General features: G+C 40.6%; 1 protein-coding gene and 1 non-coding gene across 37 annotated transcripts in view; one reads left to right on the top strand and one right to left on the bottom strand.

Moving 5' to 3' along the window:
• Positions 1 to 24,841, top strand: part of TANC1 (tetratricopeptide repeat, ankyrin repeat and coiled-coil containing 1) — a 257,115-nt gene that overhangs the window by 31,609 nt on the left and 200,665 nt on the right. For 27 of the 36 annotated variants that reach the window (XM_078327633.1, XM_078327631.1, XM_054258343.2 and 24 more), the window contains exon 2: positions 369 to 478. The exons of 7 other annotated variants lie outside the window; for them this stretch is intronic. The gene's annotated coding sequence lies outside the window, so the exon portion shown is untranslated. Of the gene's footprint in view, positions 1 to 368; positions 479 to 5,365; positions 5,417 to 24,841 lie in introns of those variants that run through there. 2 more of the 36 variants (XM_078327629.1, XM_078327620.1) reach the window with 1 other exon arrangement.
• Positions 23,927 to 24,033, bottom strand: LOC118154912 (U6 spliceosomal RNA). Its single transcript, XR_004745166.1, has one exon. It is a non-coding gene; the product is annotated as a U6 spliceosomal RNA (small nuclear RNA).

Below are 24,841 nucleotides of genomic sequence, written 5' to 3'. Positions count from 1 at the left end.
AAGGAGGAGGTGTGCAAGCCACAAGGATAGGAGGCTGTGGTCATGAAGCAAGATCATGGAAATACGGCTTCTGACTGTGAGGTGTGATCCTGGGAATGGCTGGCCAGTGTCAAGAGCCAGGGATCAGAGCTCAAGTTCAGGCATAACGAGAACAACTGCTCTCACTGACTCTGTGCTGGGCACTGGTCTAAGTACTTTGGACTTTTCATGCAACACAACCCCACAAATAGGTACTATTATTTATCGCTGTTTACAGGTGAGGCACCAGAGGCCCAGAGAGGTCAAGTAATTGCTCAAGGTCATGCAGTTAATAAACGATGGAGTGGAGCTTCTAACCCAGGTTGTCCCGTTTGCTTTTGTTCCTTTAGGAGCTGACTACTGGGCAGGAACGTCTCTCGGGAGGAAGAGCGGAAGAGATAACTGTGAGCTAAGGCCTATTGCCCCATTTTCCTGGTGCATGTGAAGTTATCAAAAATAGGTAGGTGATGGATGAGGATTGGGGTAGAACATGGTATGACTGTGACTATGACTCAAAGAGGGATGAACCTTTACATGAGGTTCGAAGAGAGATGGGCTGTAGAATGTCCACTCTTTCCACCTGCCCAGAGCCACTGGTGAGCCAGTGTCTCCAGAGGAGAGAAGCCCTGTCAAAAGCAGAGATGGGCCGGGCGTGGTGGCTCATTCCTGTAGTCCCAGCACTTAGGGAGGCTATGGCAGGTGGATCACAAGGTCAGGAGTTCGAGATCAGCCTGGACAACGTAGTGAAACCCCGTTTCTACTAAAAATGTAAAATAATTAGCCTGGTGTGGTGGCACGCACCTGTAGTCCCAATTACTCGGCAGGCTGAGGTGGGAGAATCACTTGAACCTGGGAGGCAGAGGTTGCAGTAAGCTGATACCATGCCTGGGTGACAGAGTAAGACTCTGTCTCCAAAAAAAAAAAGCGAAGATGGGGAGTTAGTGTTTAATGGGTAGAGAGTTTCAGTTGGGGAAGATGAAAAACTTTTGTGCCTGGTGCTGATGGTTGCAGAAGAATGTACTTAGTGCTATTGAACTATATACTTAAAAATGGTTAAAATGGTAAAATTTTCATTTTACCACAATGAAAAATAAAAAGGTGATGGAGGGAGGGAGTGATAATCACTACCATTTATGAAACCCTTTCCTGGTGTAAAATAGGCCTGTGTTAAATATTTGAATGTATGATGGGGATTTTGCTAAGTGCTTTATGTGTAGTTTCATTTAATCCTCACTTTCAGAGATGAGGTAAGCTCTGCTGTACAGATGAAGAATCTCAGGTTTAAAGGGATTAGGCAACTTGCCCAAGGTCATTCATCCAGAAATGGTAGAAGCTGGGCTCAACCAGATCGCTACACTCCAAAGCCCTTGCTTGTAACTGTTAGGGAATTGAACAGTGGATAGAAGGTTCCAGACACTGTGGGGGAAGAGAGAAGGGTTGTTGATGGAGGGAGGACCTGGGATGGAGAAATGCTGGGTGACAAGAGGAGGGCTGGGGATAGAGGAGCAATAAGACCAAAGGAATGAGAAGTCAGATGGACAGGACAATCCTCCAGTGTCCAGACTGGGTCTGCACTGTCATGGAAGTGGCAAAAAGTCCAGGTAACACCAGCTTGTTCTCAGAAAGGAGCTGGAGGTTATGGAGAATCAGGAGAATTGGGAGAGCCCAGTGTGGGGTGTGCCTGTGTGACCAAAGACAGTCTTGTCAGCAGAAGATTCTTCCCAGATCATGACTTGGGGCCCGAAGGGTTGGCAGTATGGACAGGTGGACATGACCTCAACCTGGGTGCCGTGCCCTTCTCATCTTCTTTCTGAATGCCCTTCCTTTCTGCTCAACTGCCCAAGGGGACCCAGGCTGCCCACTGAGTCTGAAGTCAACAAGCTGATTGTGAATTTAGGTGCATGAACACAGGGAGGAGGAGGCGGTGAGGAGTATTCAGAATTTTTCTAATGCTGACAGAGCAGATACCAAGGGTGAGGGAAAATCATGGCCAACTACCTGGCTTTGTAGATTATCAGCAAACTGCAAATATTTTGCTACAGATTTTCATTATATTTAGCAGAATGGTATGAAATGCATACATGAGGAAATAGATTTTACCCACCTCCTTCACAAAGATTTGGAGGTTGTAACCTATAACTCCTAAGGTGTGGCCAATGATATTTGTGATCCTTTGGGTGAAGATGTGGGTTTGTCTCAGATATTTAGGTTTAGTGAGGTGTTTGTTAGCCGCTGAGGAGGGAAATTTGCTCTTGAGAGTTCCTGTTTATTTCATGTGTTTATTTTTGATTCAGCAGGATTCTTTTATTCTCTTGCTGGTGGTTCTAAAATCTGTGCTAAAACCAGGCTGTCTGAGCAGTGCTTTCTGTGTAATAGTGGTGACCATGGACAGCGTGGTCTGTGATTATATAATAATTTTGAATACATAAAAGGATGTCTCATGGAGGGTCTTATAAGGGCAGCCTGGAAGTGACATCATTAGGGATTAAGTTTCACTGCAGTTGAATCTTGCAGCTATCAGACATGCAGCAGTATGTCAGCTGTAACCTCCAGGTGTAAATAGACCTTCACCAGCATCTCTGAAAAGTGTTGGGAGGATCCAGAGTGCTGTGGGATGCTATCCGTCAGTCGTTTGCAGAACCTTATTCCTGGCTACGATATGATTTTACTCCTGTAGCTGGCTGGATCTATAGAGCTTTACACAGTTCATTTCAAGGAAAAGTAGAAGGTGTATGTGCTCACTGGTGCCAAATTCAGATTGATCGTTTTACTGTCTCCTTTTCTGCCCCTTTTCACCAGCTAAGAAACAGGAGCTAGATGGATTTTTGCCTTGCAGTGAAAATAGGACTAAGGTAATGATAACAGAAGTAGCCTTTTGTTTTAGGAAATAGTAATGAGCAACCTTATAATGACTAGTTGCCTTCTGTGTCTTCTTGGAATTGCCTAACAGGCTGCTTGGGAACAGGATTGTGTCTTTTATTCACTGCCATATCCTTTAGCCAAAAAGCAGTGTCTGGTTTGTAGTAGGTACTCTAACAAATGACCTTAATGCAGATTAGGATTCTAAAGCTCAGAGGTTAAATTGCCTGCCCAAAGCTGCAAAGTTAATCGGTTAGATTCCTTGACCATAGGTAGAGGAAGAAAGTGGAAGTCACAGATGATAATGTTTTCCCTTCAGAACCTCTTCATTGAAAATAATATTGGCCATGGTTTTAGAGGAGGTATCAGTAAAACTAAAGGCCAGGCGCCATGGTTTACGCCTATAATCCCAGCACTTTGGGAGGCTGAGGTGGTGGATCACTTGACCTCTGGAGTTCAAGAGCAGCCTAAGCAATATGGTGAAACCCCGTCTCTACAAACAATAACAAAAATTAGCTGGACATGGTGGCTTGAGCCTACAGTCCAAGCTACTCATGAGGCTGAGGTGGGAGGATTATTTGAGCCCAGGAGGCGGAGATTGCAGTATGCTGAGATCACACAACTGCACTCTAATCTGGGTGACAGGGTAAGACCCTGTCTCAAAAAAAAAAAAAAAAAAGTAAAATTTCTTTGTCTATTAATACTAGTTTTTATGATTCATTTTATTAAAAATTAATTTTATGATACAATTTTATAATTTTGTTATGAGGATTAAATGAAAAAGAACTTAGAACAGTGCCTGTACCATGTAAGTGCTATACATGTTTGAAAATTTGCCTTGTCTATTCTGAGGCCACTACAAAAAACAAAACTAAAAAGAAAATTTGCCTTGAATGTCATTTATTTTTTAGGTTATTTGATTGCTCACTTGGTTTTGAAGTAAAGGCCAAAATTTTTTTAAGCCTAGCTATAGAGATGTCTTTAAGACTAGACCTGAATAAGAAAATGTAATTCAAGATGTAATAGGAAGGTCAACTGAAGTCTGAGTTTTAGTAATAAAAATGTTATGGCCAGGCATGGTGGCTTACACCTGTAATCCCAACACTTTGGGAGGCCAAGGCCAGTGGATTTCTTGAGCCCAGGAGTTCAAGACAAGCCCTGGCTAACATGGCGGAACCCTCATCTCTAATAAAAATACAAAAATTAGCCAGATGTGGTGGTGCATGCCTGTAGTCCCAGCTACTTGGGAGACTGAGGCAGGAGAATCGCTTGAACCTGGGCAACAGAGCAAGATTTAGTCTCGAAAAAAAACAATGTCATGTTACCATCTGAACATTATATTAATACAAAATATTTTATAAGCCAAACAACTAGAATACAAACTTTTAGTAAGAATTGTTCACACAGGACCAAGAAAAGTATATTAGGAGAAAGTGTTATTGTTTGGTCCAGTAGTCTTTAAATGTTTTTCACTTTATAATCCTTTGAATTTTTTGCTTACACCTGCAACACTTGTAAATTTATAATTACACACTGTTTACTTAAAGCTATTTCCATTATAAAATACACAAAAACAAATAATGAGACAACTAAACATGACTAGAAATTTCAGTATTTTCATTCTATACCCTGAAAGATCATCTTTCACTCTCTTTTAAGACCTCTGGTTTAGAAAGAAGATGTCTAAACTCTCCTAGATTAAACTTTTCTAGTAATCTAGAAGAGTTTAGACATCTTCTTTCTAATCTGGAAGAGGAGTTAGATAGCATTTTTTGAAGGAGAGTTTATTATTTCTTTGGAGTGATATGTGGATGAGATATTGACAGAAAGGTAAATTATTAGACAGATTGAGTGTAGGATGTTTGGGGAGTAAACCAGAAAGCTATCCCTTGGCCATCTGTCTAAAAATGTTGGTGAGGTATCACAAATCAAACTCCTAAGGATTAAAGTGTCCCCATTAGAATTTTAAAATCACTTCCTCATAACTGATAATGCTGTGCACTCTGGAATAGGGGGAAAATATAGTTCATACACAGGTATGCAGAATTGCTTTTAAATTTGAAAGGTATTGGGTTTCAACTACGGTCATGTACCATATACGTTTAGGTCAGTGATAGACTACACATAAAATGGTGGTCCCATACGTTTATAATGGATCTGCCCTATACAGGTGTACCATTTTTTATCTTTTATACTGTGTTTTTCCTGTCCCCTTTCTGTGTTTAGATATGTTTAGATATATAAGCATTTAGTATCTAACTATGTTAGATATATAAGTACTACAGTACCATGCTGTATGGGTTTGTATCCTAGAAGCAACAGTCTCTACCACAGAGCCTAGGTGTGGAGTAGGCTATCCCATCTAGGTTTGTGTAAGTACACTCTGTGATGTTCACATGGCAAAATCTGACACAATTCTCAGAACGTATCCCTGTTGCTAAGTGATGTGTAACTGTATTCCTGAATGGAATGGTAAGGAGGCCAAGTTAATCTTTCAAAAGTGAAAACGTGGAGATGAGATGAAATCCCTGGACTTAAGGTGGACAAGAGCTGTGGGTGGATAGATGGGTAGTGAGGAGGGCTCCCAAAGAGACCAGGGTGGAGGTGGCTGAAAATGTGACAGGGCAGGCACGGAGCTTTTAGTAGGGTGCTCGCCCTCATTATTGTGGAATATCTGCTGATAAATTAATCTTAGTTTCTTTACAAATTCACATTTTCTAAGATTGTCAATCCTTTACCTGTTTCTGGACCTAAAATGTCAAGCGAAGAGAGATTATCAAGTTAAACTGGATTAACTGAAAAATTTGCCCCTGTGGATCAAATTCAAATTTTTTGAGTGGTTTTAGTTTTGAGAAAATTTATATTTCAAGTAAAGTAGCTACTGTTGTTACTGGAATTTCAGCTCATGCTGTGATCAATATCTATTATAAAATTGCTATTGCAAACTATACAAGCATTACTTTGAGTTGCATCTGATACATCTTGGTAGTCCAGGTCATCACTTGCAAATTGATGAGTCCTGTAGCCATAAAATCAAATATCACAGCTGTGCTCCATAGAGGGAAATGTGGGCTTTTGGTACAACCCATCAACGAGCTGTTGGTTATTTGGAAATTGTTGGCAACAATTCTGCCCAAACTTTGCTGCCTATTTTGCAATGCGTAGGTTTGCTGCTATTCATGGGCTGCATATAATAATATTTAGCCTTTCCCCAGTTTCCAATGTGCTCAGATTAACCATAATGATTCAACTTTCATTTCATGTTGCCTTTTGGTGTGCATACCCAAAATGTCGAATCTTACTGGAAAAACAAATGTAAAGCAAAGTGCGAGACCACAAGAGGAGTTTGTCGTGACATGTTAGACTTATACTTGTCTGAATGTATGTGGTGGGGTGTGATTGATTTGGATGTAATGCTTTTAATTCTCTTTTACTGCATATATCAAATAATTTTCTGTTAACTAATGTGATGTTTTGGCTTTTGGTTTTAGTATGTCTGAATGCAAATATTCAGGGACAAATTCTTTAATTGAATACATATTAGAGACAAAGTATTCAGTTGATCTATTAAGCTGTCCTCTGCTCAACTGGAGAAAGTCTTGTAGCAGGACTCCCAAGGCAGAATTCATTGGCCTTGCAACATCAGAAACCACCTAGATTAACAAATGATAATGAATATGAATTTAAATTTATTTGGGATGATGGTTGGAATAAGCTGATCATTCATAGTTTTCTATTGATCTTGCGGACTAGACTTTACTACTGAAAAAAGGTGGCAATTTCAGACACTTAGAATTCAAACTATCCTTTCCTGAATAACTTAAGTGCAGGTTGGAAAATAAATGATGGATTGCTCAAAGCTTCCTTTTCACTTGAGAGTGTTTAAAACAATGTACTTTGGTTAGATATGAGCCCATAAAAAAATAAAAATAAACTAAGAAAAAAACTATGTACTTAACAACCATTATGGAAAACAGTATGAAGGTACCTGAAAAAAACTAAACATAGAGCTACCATATGGCCTAGCAACCCCACTACTGAGTATATATCTAAAGGAGAGGAAATCAGTATGTTGAAGACATATCTGCATTCCCATGTTTATTGTAGCCCTGTTCATAGTAGTCAAGATATGTAATCAACTGAAGTGTCCATCAGCAGATGAATAGAATAGAATACACAATGGAATACTGTTTGGCCATAAAAAAGACATTTGGTTATTTGAGGTAACATGGATAAGCTTGGAGGACACTATGTCAAGTGAAAAAAGCCAGGCACAGAAAGATAAATACCATGTTCTCACACATATGTGAAAACTAAAAACGTTAATCTCATGGAAGTAGGGAGTAGAATAGTGGTTACTAGAGGCTGGGAGGTGTTGGAGGAGGGGTGGAGTTAGCTAGAGGTTAGTTAACAGATTCAAAATCACAGCTACATAGGAGGAGTAAGTCCTAGTGTCTTATTGTAATCTAGGGTGACGATAATAAACAGTAATTCATTGTATATTTTCCGATAGCTAGAAGAGTAGATTTTTAATGTCCCCAACATAAAGAAATGATAAATGTTTAAGATGATACATATGTTTATTATCCTGATTTGATCACTATACCTCATATACATGTATTGACATAACCCACTGTACCTTCTCAAAAAGTTAGCAATAACTTAAAAAACAAATTAAAAAATCCGTGTACCTAGTACTGGAAAGATGGTAGAAATTGATAACATTTCAGCAATGATGGCATTTTATGAATTATCCACAAGTAAAATATTTAAGTGTTATTGGAGTATTTTCAGCAGAAAGATTTCACAACAAGAGAGAAAAGATCAGGAAATAGGTGGGCCAGATACTAAAGAACCAAATAGCAAATATGGACCATTGGTGCGTGCCTTTCATACCTCAGTAACTTCCTTGACAGAGGAGCTATATAGGGAGCTAGTCTGGTAGTATTCAGCCCAGGAATTTTCTTAAATGATAGTGATGCTATCATTCAGAGAACATAAGTACTAAGATTCTTATCCTTAATTTTACATAAAAAAAGACTTAGTCACTTTCATAACTAGTTGATACATTTGTTACTTAGATGGGGAAAACTGAGAAACTATGATAGTTGGCAAATATTTAGAAGTGACAGGAATAAAACGGGAAACTGATAAAATAAGAATTTGGGATTGCTAGGAGTCCTTGAGAAAAGTAGCCTCACTAAAAGAGTGAATCAGGGAAAAGTTATGCAGATTCTAGGTGCATTACTCATTGGGAGAACGCAAGCATGTCCTTTTCATTCTTGAAGTGGAGGCTGTGGGCACGTCCAGGGGTGGCTCTGGCTGTGGCAGGCGTGCCTGCAAACCCTGGGGGTCTGCCTCACATTGTACAGTAAAGAAACATTTAATACTGACATGTGGCTCTAGTTTACAGAGTCTAATCTACCAAATCCTATTTCAAGGATGTGGTTGGGAGACTACATTCAGAACTATGTGCTTATAGAAATGAATGAAGGGCTTTACAATTTTTTATCTGAATGACCTTAGGCAGATCACTGATTCACACTGGATCTTAATATCCTCATCTAAAAGTGAAGAATAGGTTCATTGGAATAATCTCCTAAAGACCAATCTGATTCTGAATGTATCGATTTTGGTTTTTTTCTTTGCTTTGGTTTTTGTTTTGAGACAGGGTCTTATTTTGTCACCCAGGCTGGCGTTGAATGAGCCAGCCTTTGTGAAGAGTTGAGGTTGGAAGGTGATGTTATTTAATACTACCTCCATGAGTGTTCCAGGGCTTTACATACAATAGTTGATTTAATCCTACAGTTTTCATTCACTCTGTAAGTCACACCCGTGAGGTAAGATATCACTATCTCCATTGTACAGATGAGAGTGAGTGACATGGACAAGTCCACTTAACTATTGCTAGTAAGTGGTTGAGCTGGAATACATTGAGAAATGGCCGTAATAATGATATTGGTGAGTCCTTGTAAGTTTTAAATGAAACGAAAAAAGTCATTGTTTTGGGTATTAGAATTGTTCTGGTTTTTCTCTTTCTTCCTGTTTTCTCATAGATTACTTGGAAGTGAAAAAAAAAAAACTTTTTAAACATGGTAAGATCTCAAATTCTACTCCTTAAAGAGGAAACACTCGGTGTTTGGATTCTTGGGATCTGATAGGGACAGCAGGCAATAAATGATATGTCAGCTTTCTCTGTCTGAATTCTGAACCAGTTCGGAGCGACAAGGAGAAAGAAAACATATGGAATTCAAATTACACCTTAGAATTTTTTTTTTAGCTGGAGTATGGTAGCAAGATCATAGCTCACTAGAAGCCTCAAGCTCAAGCTCCTGGCCTCAAGCCATCTTCCCTCCTTAGCCTCCTGAGTAGCTGGGACCACAGGTGCATATCACCATGCCTGGCCAAATTATACCTTTTTAAGATAGAACTAATATCAGAGACTTTGACTTAAATTTTTAAATAAATGATTTTTATATGTGCCAATAGTACGCATCCCACTCCTGAATTCCACAGTAGAGACAGCCTTGCCCTCCTGCTTCCTGGCAGTGTTGGGCCATCAAGCCTTCCCATGTGGGATTAGAAGCCTTACCAGACTTAAACATGTGCTTCCAGAGAGTAGCTCAGCCCCCAAGAAGAAGGAGGAGGGAAGGCCTGGGGCCCATCCCCAGTCCCTGTTCCTAAACTTCCCGGATTAGGAAAGTCACTAGAACTTCTAGGAAGGGGATGAGTGACAGGCCAGAAAAGGAGCCCAGATGGTAAGCTAGAGGGGTGCTGTCCTTATAGAAGGAAACAGGAACCAGGCAGACTATCCCACCCCGGGCCTCAATCATAAATGATCTTGTGTTTCCTAAAGCCAGCATCATTCAGAATAAATTATTTTCTCTTACTTGAGATACCAGCTTTTATAAAAGTGAAGTTGGATTAAAAACAAACAACAACAAACCCTAACCTTATTGTTGCTGAGGCCAATGCTGCTGCTGTGTCTATTTTAGTAGAAGTCAAAGTAAAATATTCTGGCATGTATTATTCACTCTGTGCCCTAAGAAAGTCACTGTACATGATTGTGCCAACAGCAATGTCTTTCTGAACCTGAATTCAAACATGTGCCTCTGGAACCTTAAAATACCTTAGTACTTCTTTTTTTTTTTTTTAGATGGTGAGTAGATAGAAGACTTCATGTAGACAGAAACTGACCCTCTCTATTGTGGCGGTTAAAGTCTCCACCACACAAGAGAACTAGTTTTAAAGTTGTGCTTTCTTTCATGCAGTTTTTTCATAATAGGAGTGGAAGATACTGAGACCAAAAATTTTTGTGGGCAACTAACTTGTCAATTTCTGAAGTAACATTTTTATTTAACAATGAGTAAAACAAATTTGCCCAACTAAATTATTCAGAAGAATTACAAAACTTGTCACTTAGAGTGGATGTTGGGATATTCAGGTCATTTAGGAGGCTGTGGTTAAAAATAAAATGACCTAAATATAAAGCTCTATTTTTTTTAAAAAAGGGAAGTTTAAGCTTTTAATTTTTGTTTGACATTGGTCCTAATTCTGTTTCTGTTGGGGGGATGTAGGAGGCTACTCTTTCAGTGTTCCAAATAAAGAAAAATTATCTTCTTGTTGGTAGTTTTGCATGGCTTTTATGTAGCTCTGTGTTTTAGCCAGGATATATAAATTCTGTATCCTTTTTGATATGTTAGGGGGATGTATGTGAGTGATAGAGAAATTGGAGAAGGTCATAAGCAAATGACTCTCTTCCAAGAAAAATTGAGACAATTCATTAATTGTTCTGGTCATTCTTTTTGTACTTTTAAGCAAGGAGCATTTGAAATATGAACTTGTCCCAGTCTGCTTTTGGACAATAATTGGAGCATAAAATGTTGAAAATCAATTATGTATTTAGGGAAGATGAAACAGGCTGACATATTGAAGGCATATTGTATTATGTTTGGTGCACTAACCAGGACAGTTTACGTCATACTCCTGCAGTAAAATTGTGTCTCGAGAGGGTGAGACACAGAGGATCACACATCCTGATGTACTCAAACTTCACAGAACATGAGAGTGTTTATAATAGGCCTGCCATCTGTCTTGGGAAAGAGTCCTATCTCAAAACGTGGCTATGCTTTGTTGTTGTTGACTGATATGCACAGAGTTTGATATTTTTGTTTTATATATTCTTATACCTGATTTATAGCAATGTGTAATTGCACAATGCATTGTGTGTTCCCCATTCTGGTTAGCAGGTAAGATCTTTGCAGGAGAGGGTTGAGAGAGTTTTAGATTTCTCCTGTAATCCCAATGTGCCTGACACAGTGTGACAGTCTGTATCTCCAGTTGTAGATTTGCAGGAGATGTATGAATGCTGTCTTGTGTCCTCTTGATAGGAGAGGCACCTGAGGATGGGTTGTGTTGTCTGAGATTATAGTTGGTAAGCATCTGTACTAGTTGCTAGGGTGGCTATAACCAAGTACCAGAAAGTAGATAGCTTGAATAACAGAAATGTATTGTCTCAGAATTAAACAGAGGCCGAAGTCCCAGATCAAGCTATTGGCAGAGCCAGTTCTTTCCTAGGCTCTGGGAGGGATCTGTCCTGGGCCTCGTTCCTTAACTTGTAGGAGGGCCATTTTCTTTCTGTATCTCTTCATGTCATCTTCTCTCTGTGCCTATGTCTAAATTTCTCCTTTTTAAAAAGACACCAGTTAAATTGGATTAGGGCCCACCCTAATGACTTCATTTTAACTTGATTACCTCTGTATAAAGAGTCTATCTCTAAATAAGGTCACATTCTGAGGTACTGGGTGTTAAGACTTTTTATTAGTCTGTTTTCATGCTGCTCATAAAGACATATCCGAGACTGGACAATTTACAAAAGAAAGAGGTTTAATTGGACTTAACAGTTCTACATGGCTGGGGAAGTGTCACAATCATGGCAGAAGACAAGGAGGAGCAAGTCCCGTCTTACGTGGATGGCAGAGAATGAGGAAGACACAAAAGCGGAAACCCCTAATAAAACCACCGGATCTTGTCAGACTTACTACCACAAGAATAGTATGGGAGAAACCACCCCTGTGATTCAGTTATCTTCCACTGAATCCCTCTCACAACATGTTAGAATTATGGGAGTACAATTCAAGATGAGATTTGGATGGGGACATAGAGCCAAAACATATCATTCTGCTACCTACCCCTCTAAATCTCGTGTCCTCACATTTCAAAACCAATCATTGCCTTCCCAGCAGTCCCCCAAAGTCTTAATTCGTTTCGGCATTAACTCAAAAGTCCACAGTCCAAAGTCTTACCTGAGACAAGGCAAGTCCCTTCCACCTATGAGCCTATAAAATCAAAAGCAAGCTAATTATTTCCTAGATACAAGGGGGTACAGACATTGGGTAAAATACAGCCTTTCCAAATGGGAGAAATTGGCCAAGACAAAGGAGCTACAGATCCAAATTTTAAAGCTCCAGAATGATCTACTTTGACTTCTTGTCTCACATCCAGGTCATGGTGATGCAAGAGGTGAGTTTCCATGGTTTTGGGCAGCTTTACCCCTATGGCTTTGCAGGGCACAGCCTCCTCCCTCCTGGCTGCATTCATGGGCTGGCATTGAGTGTCTGCACCTTTTCTAGGAGCATGGTTTAAGCTGTCAGTGGATCTACCATTCTGGGGGTCTGGAGAATGGTGGCCCAATTCTCACAGCTCCACTTGGTGGTGCCGTAGTAGGGACTCTGTGGGGGCTCCCACCCCACATTTCCCTACTGCACTGCCCTAGCAGAGGTTCTCCATAAGGACCCCACCCCTACAGCAAACTTCTGCCCGTACTTCCAGGTATTTCCATACATCTTCTGAAATCTAGGTGGAGATTCTCAAAGCTCAGTTTTTGATATCTGTGTACTGGCAGGCTTAATTAACACCATGTGGAAGCTGCCAAGGCTTGAGTCTTATACCTCTGAAGCAATGGCCCAAGCTCTGCTTTGGCCCCTTTCAGCTATGGCTGGAGTGGCTTGGATGCACCAAGTCTCTAGGCTGCACACAGCACAAAAACCCTTGGCCCAGCCTACGCTTGGCCCAAGGAAACCACTTTTTCCTCTGGGCCTGTGATGGGAGGGGCTGCAGCTATGAAGACCTCTGATATGCCCTGGAGACATTTTCCCCATTGTCTTGGGGATTAACATTGGCTCCTCGTTACTTACGCAAATTTCTACAGCTGGCTTGGACTTCTCAGAAAATAGAATTTTCTTTTCTATCTCATTGTCAGGCTACAAATTTTTGAACTAATATGCTCCGCTTCCTTTATAAAACTGAATGCCTTTAATACCCAGGTCACCTCTAGAATACTTTGCTGCTTAGAAATTTCTTTTTCCAGATATCCTAAATCATTTCTCTCAAATTTAGTTCCACAAGTCTCTAGGGCAGGGGCAAAATAAAACATAACAAGAGTCACCTTTGCTCCAGTTCCCAATGAGTTCCTCATTTCCATCTGAGACGACCTCAGCCTGGATTTCATTGTCCATATCATTATCAGCATTTTGGTCAAAGCCACTCAACAAGTCTCTAGGAAGTGCCAAACTTTCCCACATTTTCCTGTCCTTTTCTGACCCCTCCAAACTGTTCCAACCACCACTTCCTGTTACTCAGTTCCAAAGTCACTTCCACATTTTGGGTAATTTTTCAGCTGCACCTCACTCCTGGCACCAATTTACTGTATTAGTCCATTTTCATTGCTGTTGATAAAGGCATATCTGAGACTGGACAATTTATGAAAGAGGTTTAATTGGACTTTTTCATGTGACTAGGGAAGCCTTACAATCATAGTGGAAGGTGAGGAGAAGCAAGTCTCATCTTACATGAATTGCAGCAGGCAAAAAGAGAATGAGGAAGACGCAAAAGCGGAAACCCCTAATGAAACCATCAGATCTTGTGAGACTTATGTACCACCACAAGAACAGGATGGGGGAACCACCCCCATGATTCACTTATCTACCACTGGGTCCTTCCCACAACACATGAGAATTATGAGACTACAGTTCAAGATGAGATTTGAACTCAGACCTCAACATGAATTTTGGGGACACATAATTCAACCCTAACAGCAAAGATCTGGAGTCACAGTCTCTTTCTGTCTCCTAATTCAGTAACTTCCTCTGCCCTGTTTAATAAATATTTGTTTTTAGTTTATATGCAGCTTGGCCAAATTTTCAAAGAAATATCTACTCCACTTTTTATATTTCCTTCCATTGCTGGTTTATGGATTGAAATCCTTTTCTTAGATGGTGACAGTTTTGCTTGAGGCTGTTTTTCATTGGATTTTAAAAACATACATCTCCTTCCTGTTTGATCCTAGGAGTATAAAAGTAATTGCTATTTAATGTACACATTGGTTTTAAAGAGGCATAAACTGTGTATTTGCCTATGATCTTTTCCCTTTTAGTTTTTTTGGAACACTTCTTTGGCACCCTAACAAGGGAAAATGATCAGTGTTTTGAGGGTTTATTATATGGGACATACAGCCACCTGGGGAGTTGGGACCTTAACTGTCAGGCAACAGTGGAAATCAAGCTGCTAGGTAGTTCTTGAGTTTGGATTGGTACTCCGAATGTAATATTTATAAGATAAAATACATCCTCTCACTTTGAATTACCAGTAGTATTTTAAGAAACCTTTTATGCTAAACATTTATGCCAAAAAGGCATCAGTTTAACAAATTCCCAAGTGCAGTGAAGTTTCTCCTTACAGCTAGGTGTCTTCTGTCTGACTCAAGACTGTAAACTCACAGGGGATGGCCCTGTAAATGTTAGGAAATAAGTATTTGCAGTGGTTCTGAGTTTGGAAGACTGTAAATGCAAACTGGATATACCTGTTCTGTGTGTGTGTGTGTGTGTGTGTGTCTCCGGTTAATTGCACTTTTCAAAGTAACTGTAAATTTGCTTATATTTTACATAGATATATTTTTGAATGAGAGACAGATGTCTTGCAGATGAGCAGTTGGGTAACATATATATACATATATGTGTGTGTGTGTGTGTGTATGGAGGGAGAGCATTGGGACAAATACCTAATGGATTCAGGGCTTAAAACCTAGATGATGGGTTGATAGGTACAGCAAACCACACTGGCACATGTATACCTATGTAACAAACCTGCATGTTCTGCACATGTATCCCAGGACTTAAAGCTAAATAAATTAATTAAAAAAGAAAAAAAGATGCCTTAGAAAGTGGCAGGATGTAGAAATGTAAAATAATACCCTGACTGGGATGTTCTCCTGTGTGTGTTGATTTATAGCCCAGTGGGACTCTTCGTGTCTGTGTGCATTTTGAATACTGTTATAGAACAGGCATGAATCAAACCTGTTGTCAGTATTGTGCAGCATCCCACAATTCAAAGGCAGCCAGTTACATAGTGCTTGGCAGGAAGCCTTCCATTTTGAATATTGGTTGAGAGAAAAGAGAGAATGAGGAGTCTGTGTGCAGCATTTTATTATGAAGGAAGCACAGCCCACCTGCTGTAGACAGGTATTAAAAGCCTATCCCACTGGCCTCATCCTGTATTTGCTACAGATGCATTCCCATGAGGCCTCCAGATCGAAAAGAAAGCCCACTGTTCTGCTGCACAGCTGTTAAAATAGTTCTGCGTTTCCCAACTATTATGGGATGTGCCGTATGTGGCCTTTGAGAACATGAACTTATAGTGCATTGCAGGGGAGTCTTTGGGATCATTAACAGTATAATTCTAGCAAACAATAGCAGACAAAATTATGTAGGCTACAGTAATTCTTTTTAAGAAAAACCTGTAGTAAAATATACGTAACATAGAATTTACATTTTATTTTATTTTTAATTTTTTAAATTTTTTATTGGATTTTAGGAGAATTTACATTTGAATCCAAAATGTAAGTGTATGGTTCAGTGGCATTATGTACATTCACATTGTTGTGCAGCCAGTATCACCATCCATCTCCAAAACTTTTTCATCCCTAAGAGAAATTCTGTACCCATTAAACACTAACTTTCCCTTTCTCCTTCCCTCAGTCCCTCTAACCTCTGTTCTACTTTGTCTTTATGAATTTGCCTATCCTAGATATCTCATACTGTATAATTGTATATTTGTCCCCTTGTGTCTGATGATCCTAGTAATTCCTAAGTTTGTATCTATGTAACTTCTACTGTGTGCCATTTTCTTTTTGATCATAAAGTAATTTAGTAGATGACTTCAGAATATTAAAATTTTGGGACAAAAAATAAAGAATAAAACTCAAGGACAGAAATTTGAAACTCTCATGCCTTTGGGGGCCTGAAAGTGGTATGGTAACATCTAATACTTACAGAGCACTTCCTATGTCAGCCGCAGCTCTGAGTACTTTGCAGATAATAACACATTGACAGTCATGCCAGCTCTGTGAGGTAGATATTATTAATAATACCCTAGTTTTGCAGATGAGAAACTGAGGCCCAGAGAGATGAATTCCTTGCCTAAGATACCGACATGGCTGATGTGCGGCAAAGCCGGGGTTGCAGCTCAGCAGTCTGCTCCAGAGCCCAAGCTCCTACGAGTTCCTTAGGTGCACAGATGCAGTGGGCTGGGACAGGGAAACTGCAGCCCAGCAGCCAGGGAGTGAGCCAAAGGAAGCAGCCAGTGATTTTCAGCCCAGAGATATTCTGCACAGGTGGTTACTTAGTGGGAATGCAGGCAGAATATTGCTGGCACTTGCAAATTTTCAAGAGAAGCTAGAACTCCTTATTTATGTGTAACCTCCTGATTTCTAAATATTGGCAACCTAATTCAGTTAAAGACAAAAACAAAGCATGTGGGGCAAAAAGTATCTGTGGCCCACTACCTTCAAACCTTTGCTCTGGAGGTTTCGGGATAATCTTTTTCTTATTAGATCCCTCAGCAGTTGGTACTTCTGGGACACTCATCCACTTGTTTGAACCTGGAGGCAGGGTCTTGATGATCTTTGCTTCCCTAGCTGCAGTTTTCTTTCTTTCTTTCTTTCTTTCTTTCTTTCTTTCTTTCTTTCTTTCTTTCTTTCTTTCTTTCTTTCTTTCTTTCTTTCTTTCCTTCCTTCCTTCCTTCCTTCCTTCCTTTCTTTCTTTCCTTTTTTTTTTTTTTGGAGACAGAGTCCTGCTGTGTCGCCCAGGCTCCAATGCAGTGGCACGATCTCTGCTCACAAAGCAGCTGGGACTCCAGGTGCGTGCCACCATGCCTGGCTAATTTTTGTATTTTTTGGTAGAGACGGGGTTTTGACATGTTGACCAGGCTGGTCTCAAACTCCTGGCCTCAACTGATTCACCTGCCTCAGCCTCCCAAAGTGTTGGGATTACAGGGGTGCAGCTGCAGCTTTCATATAGCAATTGTCAGTAAATGTGTGCTGAGCAAATGAGTCTTGAAAGCACTCATGACGTCTTCCTGAGTGCTGCCAAGAGTTCACAGAAAATCTAATTTTAAACAAAACAAAACTAGTTGATTTTGAGAGGATAATATCTTTTCATTCAGGACTTAATAATTTATTGTTTCATGGGGGGCTCCTTTGAATTAACAATGCTGCGTAGAATAGGACTTTATTTTTATTTTTGAGACAGAGTTTTGCTCCCTTGCCTAGGCTGGAGTGCAGTGGTGCCATCTCGGCTCACTGCAACCTCTGCCTCCTGGGTTCAAGTGATTCTTCTGCCTCAGCCTCCTGAGTAGCTGGAATTACAGGTGCATGCCACCACACCTAGCTGATTTGTATTTTTAGTAGAGACAGGGTTCCCCTATGTTGGCCAGGTTGGTCTCAAACTCCTGACCTCAAGTGGTCTACCCACATCAGCCTCCCAAAGTGCTGGGATTATAGGTATGAGCCACCACACCTGGCCTTAGAATAGCACTTTAAAGTGATTTTTTTTCCTTCAGAAAAAGTCCCACCAGAGAGATTTGAATATATGTTATATGTAAGACATACAAACCTAAACTTCTTTATTTCAATGACAGCCACAGCATTTATGACATACTACTGCATGCTAGCCACCGTGTTAAGGGTTTTACATGCCTTATGTTTTTAGTGTGAAGTCAATTAAGAATTTGTGAATTTGAATTGAATTTAGATTCTGAAAGACTTGAACATATCTGATACAATATACTGGCTTTGCCCATGAAGCTGTTCGGGGCAATGAATTTAAGACACTAGTCCAAGGTCATACATCTGCTGTATGGTACAGCCAGAGCCCTTTGGACACACACATTTGTTGTGTAGTGTAGTCAGTCTCTTCATGGACACACCTGTTGTGTAGTGTAGTCAGTCTCTTTTTTTCCCTTGGCCTCTGGTCCAATAGTGTCTTTTTAGATACCATAATGCTTCTACTTTTATCTTTCCATCATCTGTGGAAAGGTGGGATTAAAGTGTAATATAATGTGTCAGTCATATAAATCTTCTGAGCTACCAGTCATTAGCAGGGTATTCAAAATGGTTTGCTAGTACCACTATAGATTTGGATTGTCTTTTTGCCTTTGTGAGATGCCTGGAGTTAGCAGTTACCTGTGGCTAAGAAAAGAGACCTCACTTCATTAGAGCAGAACCCTAAACCAAATGATCTGATCATCTTATAGATAATACTATAAATGAAAATGTAAGGAGAATTTAAATTTTTTTGAAGGGTAGTTTACACATAATGATATAGTAATCCTCACATTCATCTCCTTGACTTTGGTTATATAATTTGGTAGGCAGACATCAGTGGTTTTAAGATCATTTCTAGTGGGGAGGGCAGGGTTTGTACCCTTCTCTCATTCAGCTGAAAATTATTTAGGCTTTTCTTTTTGAAAGATAACCAAAGTAATCTATGCTTCTGGTAGACATAGGGAAGTAGCTTGGCAAGGTGGCATGCACCTGTAGTACTAGGAACTCAGGAGGCTGAGGTAGGAGGATCAGAGGAGTTCGAGCCCAGGGGATTGAGGTGGTAGTGCATTAGGATCACGCCTGTGAATAGCCACTGCACTAGAAAAAAAGAAAGAAAGAAAAAGTAATTTTGCATTCAGAAATTTGCCGGAGACATTTTAAAATAAAATGGTAACTTAATTTAAATTTAGTAGAATACAACTGAAATTAAAATTTAAGGAAATGCTAAACTTCAGTTCAATTTTTTTTCCTCAAACTTTCAGTCTTTTCTGCTTTACTATACTGTCCACATTCAAGAGATATATAAACAGTATAGGTTGGCATATAATTAAGGGCTAGAATCTGATATACAGGTCATAAGTCCAAGTTTGAGGAATAATTGAGAATTCTCAGGAACATGTAAAGTCCCCTTTAAAAAAATTAAAAACCTTAAAACCTATCTTAAATTAAGACAGCTGAAAAATTTTGACAATAAATTAATCGAGAGATGAGTGTCTTTTTCAGTATTTCAGAACTGTGGAAAAAAGAGCTCTGTTACTTAAAAATTTGAAATCCTGATACATATAATTTTACTTGCTCCCAGAAACCTTTGGTGGTATTCCTGTTTTTATCATTGAACGCTGTTGAAGGCTGATGGAGTAGTGTCATCCAGGAGGTGTGGCCAGAATGCCACCCTGTCTGATCTGACACTATTGTTATCGCATTCACAGTTGCAACTTGGGAGTTAAGCAGGGAAGCCCTCTGAGCAGTTCAGAATACGTAGTGCATGTATAGGGTACGTGCCAGCGTGTATGTACCTTTCTCCTAAGTGTGTGCCTAGGACCTCTTTGTTTTTGATCTGGAGGCCACTTGAATTAAGGACATTTGTTCCAGGGTTCTATTCATAAGAAATGACAAGCTGGAAAGTAGAAATAGAGGTGGCCTGGAGAAGCTGGCATGCCTGACTGGGTAAGATCATCAGCTTGGGAAGCACACAGACTGTACGGCTTGACAGACATTCCTAAGATCTCTTGGCAGGACAACTAGGTTTTTGATGACTTTGGGCTAGGTCTTATTCATGACCCGAATGTTCATCAGGTGCATACTATATACCAGGGGCCAGTGTGTGATGATAAACACATTAGGGTCCCTTCCTTGTTCACAGCCTAGGAGGGCACATGGTTTCATATACAAAGATAAGTCAGTATATTAAGGGTTACCTAATGGGATGAGTGGCATATAGTGGAAGCATAGGGAAAATTGAGACTTCTGCTTCTGAGTGAAAGGAATGCCTTGTGGTCATGGGGAGTGAATAGGAGTTGTCCAGGTAGAATAAAAGGATGTTCTAGGTAGAGAGCGAGAGAGATCTGTATATGTAAAATAGACAGACTCTGACAAATTTTAGAGAAAACTTTACACCAAATTGGTAACCCATGGCCTATTTTTTGAGACAGAGTCTTGCTCTGTCACCCAGGCTGTAGTGCAGTGGTATGATCTCGGCTCACTGCACCCACCACCCTCTGGGCACAAGCGATCTTCTAATCAGTCTCCTGAGTAGCTGAAAACACAGGCGCATACCACTGTGCCCAGATATATTTTTGCATTTTTGAAAGAGATAAGATCTCATCATTCTGTTCAGGGTGGTCTCAAACTCCTGAGCTCAAGCAATCCTCCCCTTTGGCTTCCCAAAGTGCTGGAATTAAAGGCATGCACCATGGCTCCTGGCCACTCATGGCTTTGAAAAGTCATTATAGAAATTGTCAAAATAAGGCGGGGTGCGGTGACTCACGCCTGTAATCCCAGCTCTTTGTGAGGCCGAGGTGGATGGATCACCTGAGGTCAGGAGTTCAAGACCATCCTGGCCAACATGGTGAAATCCCATATCTACTGAAAATACAAAAAAGTTAGCTGGGCATGGTGGCACACGCCTGTAATCCCAGATACTTGGGAGGCTGAGTTAGGAGAATTGCTTGAACCCAAGAGGCGGAGATTGCAGTGAGCTGAGATCATGTCACTACACTATAGCCTGGGTGACAGTGCGAGACTCCGTCTCCAAAAGAAAAAAAATACAAAAAATTGCCGGTGGGATGGTGTTCGCCTGTAGTCCCAGCTACCCAGGATGCCAAGGCAGGAAAATCACTTGAACCCGGGAAGCGGAGATTGCAGTGAGTTGAGATCATGCCACTGCACTCCAGCCTGGGAGAGAGAGTGAGACTACATCTTAAAAAGAAAGAAAGAGAGAGAGAGAGAGAGAGAGAGAGAGAGAGAGAGAGAGAGAGAGAGAGAGACAGAGAGAGAGAGAGAAAGAAAGAAATCGTCAAAAATATACAGATAATGAGGCATATAACAAACCATCGTGTATCTACCAGCCAGCTTCACAAATATCAACACTTCGTCAATCTTGTTTCAGTAGCCCTATGTTGCTTTTTTTTTTTTGGGTTGGAGCAGTTTATTTTTTAGTGTATATATTTAAGGTCTACAACCTGATGTTTTTGTATATAGTCACGTGCCAACAACATGGAATGCATATACAATGGTGGTCCCATAAGATTATAATAGGAACTGGAAAATCCCTACTGCCTAGTGACATGGTAGCCATTATAATGTTATAGTACAGTTACCTTATTTTTGAAATAAATTTAATGTAGCCTAAGTGTACAGTGTTTATAAAGTCTCAGTAGTGTATGGTAATGTCCTAGACCTTTACATTCACTCACCTCTCCACTCACTGACCCACCCAGAGCAACTTGCAGTCCTGCAAAATCCATTTGTGGTGAGTACTCTATGCTGCAGCATTTAAAAAATCTTTTAGGCCTGGCGTGGTGTCTCTTGCCTGTAATTCCAGCACTTTGGGAGGCTGAGACAGTCAGGTCACTTGAGATCAGGAGTTCAAGACCAGCCTGGCCAACATGGTGAAACCCCATCTCTACTAAAAATATACAAATTAGCCAGGCATGGCTGTGAGTGTCTGTAATCCCAGCTACGCAGGAGGCTGAGGCAAGAGAATTGCTTGAACCTGGGAGGAAGAGGCTGCAATGAGCCAAGATTGTGCCACTGAACTCCAGCCTGGGTGACAGAGTGAGACTATCTCAAAAAAATCTTTCAGATCATATTTAGATCATGTTTTTACTGTGCCTTTTCTATGTTAGGTACGTTTAAATACACAAATACTTCCCCTTGTGCTACATTTGCCTCCAGTATTCAGGACAGTTAACATGCTGTTCTGGTTTATAGCCTAGGAGCAACAGCCTCTAGCATATAGCCCAGGCTTGTAGATTTGTGTAAGTACACTCTCACATTCACACAGTGATGCTGATGCTGAATCCCGCACCTTCCATTCTCCATCCCTATCATTAAGCCACCCATAACTGTACTTAGCTTGATACACATATACATAGTGAAGTGATTACTATGGTCAAGCAAATTAACATTCCCATCATTTCGTATAGTCACCTTTCTTTCTTTTTTGTGGTAAGAGTATCTAAAATCTCCTCTCTTGACAAAGTTCCAGTAAACAATACAATGTTATTAACTATAGTCTTCATGATGTACATTAGCTTTCTAGATATTCATTCTGCATAACTGCAACCTTTGATCTATATTTTATCCCCAGCAGTTTAAAGCAAATTCCAGACATTATGTAATTCCCTTTGTAAATAGTATGTATCTGTAACTCATTACTAAAGATCCCCCCCATGCCATTAACACAAAACAAAATGAGGATAATTCCCTAAAACTCATCAATACCCAGTCCATATGTAGATTTCTCCCATTAACACAGGTTTCATTATCTAAGGGATTCTTTTTTTTGGCACACTACATTTTTCAGGGCTGTTGGATACATGGGGCTTCACTATAATACCATATTTTTATTTATTTCTTTGGAAATGCTATGCTATTTATTTGGTCTTATTTTTGATCATTTAACTGATCATACTGGCCCCATGGAGCCAGTCTGGAGGGCTGTACCTTAAAACTTTCTTTATTGCTTATTTATTATATATAAAGGCCTTTTCAGGGATGCAGTGAACATTCAAATTCTGAGAGCTGGATTATAAATGGTTTAGGTTACTCTGACCAATTCCTTTGCTTTTGCTTCAGTGTTTTTTGCTATTTTTATTTTTTTGTAGAGACAGGGTCTCACTCTATCGCCCAGGCTGGAGTATAGTGGCATGCTCATAGCTCATTGAAGCCTCCAGTCCTGGGCTGAAGTGATCCTCTTACCTCAGCTTCCCAATGGCTGGAACTATGGGGGTACCCACAATTCTTGGCTAACTTTTAAATTTTTTTGTAGTGATATGGTGTAGCTATTGTCCAGCATAGTCTTGAACACCTAGCCTCAAGCAGTCCTTCTGTCTTGGCCTCCCAAAGTGCTGGGATTACAGGTGTGAGCTGCTGCGTCTGGCCTTGCTTCAGTTTTTAGCTTCCAGTGTTTATGTCATGTCCTCCTCAGCCTTTAAAAGCTGTTGCCTAACATGTCTTCTTGGCCTGGACCTTGTAGCAGTCCCTGCAGCCTCAGCTGATCCTTCAGGGTTGGGCCTATGTTGTCTTTTTTTTTTTTTTTTTTTGAGGCTTTCCTAGATGACCTCAGCTTCTTTGGCTTCCTGTCCCTCTCCATTTTTTCTACACCACACTCTAGCCTTCAATTATATGCTGTTTTTTTCTCTTGCTATTACTGAATACCCGAGACTCAGCAATTTATAAAGAAAATTTATTTCTTACAGTTTTGGAAATGATGAAGTCCAGTATCTTGAGGCTATATCTGGGAGGGCCTTCTTGCTGGTAGGGACTCTGTAGAGACCCAAGGTGGCTCGGAATAGCCTGAGCCTTGTACATGCTGCTAGTCTGTGCCGCTTGTACCTCCGAGAGTGCTGGGTGGAGCTGCACTTCGGGTTGCTGAGTGGTGGAGTGGCTGAGGAGTGCTGCATGGAATGCAGAAAGCAGAGACCCAAGGGGGCCCTGGGCAGCAACCCCATGGAGGGTGCCTGGGTCCTTCTCCTGAAATCATTCCGCCCTTCTAGAGCTCTGGACCAGTGATGGGAGGGACAGCCTCAAAGATCTCTGAAATGCTAGTTGTCTTTTTCTCATTCTCTTGATAATTTCATCTATCAATAGTAATCTCCTTAACAAATGATCACCTAGCCACAGCCTTGTTTCCTCTCCTGAACACATGTTTTCACTCTTTATTTTTTTTTAAACATGTAATGCTTCATGAACTTGCATGTCATCCTTGCACAGGGACCATGCCAATTTTCTCTGTATTGGTCCAGTTTTAGTATATGTGCAGCTGAAGGAAGCACCTTTTTCAATCTTTATGTGTTCAGACTACAGAGTACTGAAGTCTTCCCATACTGTTTTCCTTTTAATTATACATTTTGTCTTTAAGTCAGTTCTTTTTTTTTTTTTTTCTTTTTCTTTGAGACACAGTTTCGCTCTTGTTACCCAGGCTGGAGTGCAATGGCGCGATCTCGGCTCACCGCAACCTCCGCCTCCTGGGTTCAAGCAATTCTCCTGCCTCAGTCTCCCAAGTAGCTGGGATTACAGGCACGCGCCACCATGCCCAGCTAATTTTTGTATTTTTAGTAGAGACGGGGTTTCACCATGTTGACCAGGATTGTCTCAATCTCTTGACCTCATGATCCACCCGCCTCGGCCTCCCAAAGTGCTGGCATTATAGGTGTGAGCCACCGCTCCCGGCCCTTTAAGTCATTTCTTTGCTCTTACATCTCACTGGATGTGGTCAAAAATAACCGTGCAGCATCCTGAATGCTCTGCTGATTAAGTATTTCTTCTGCCAGGTATCTTAGTTTGTTGCTCTCAAGCTCTGCATTTCACAAAGACCTAGGGCATGGACACAATTTAGCCAAGCTTGTTGCTACTTTGTAACAAGGATGGCCTTTACTCAAGTTTCCTATACTTTGTTCCTCATTTCTGTCTAAGGCCTTGTCAGAATGGCCTTTACTGTTCAAATTTCTACCAACGTTTTGGCCATGACCACTGAAGCAATCTTGAAGAATATTCAGACTTTCCCCTAGCTCTTGTCTTCTGAGCCCTCATCAGAATCTCCCCTAATGCTCCACTTACAGCAATTATAGGCTTTTTCTAGCT

Source organism: Callithrix jacchus, chromosome 6 (assembly GCF_049354715.1).
Source record: "Callithrix jacchus isolate 240 chromosome 6, calJac240_pri, whole genome shotgun sequence".
In the NCBI taxonomy this organism is placed as follows: domain Eukaryota; kingdom Metazoa; phylum Chordata; class Mammalia; order Primates; family Cebidae; genus Callithrix; species Callithrix jacchus.
This window is presented reverse-complemented; position numbering and strand designations above follow the sequence as displayed.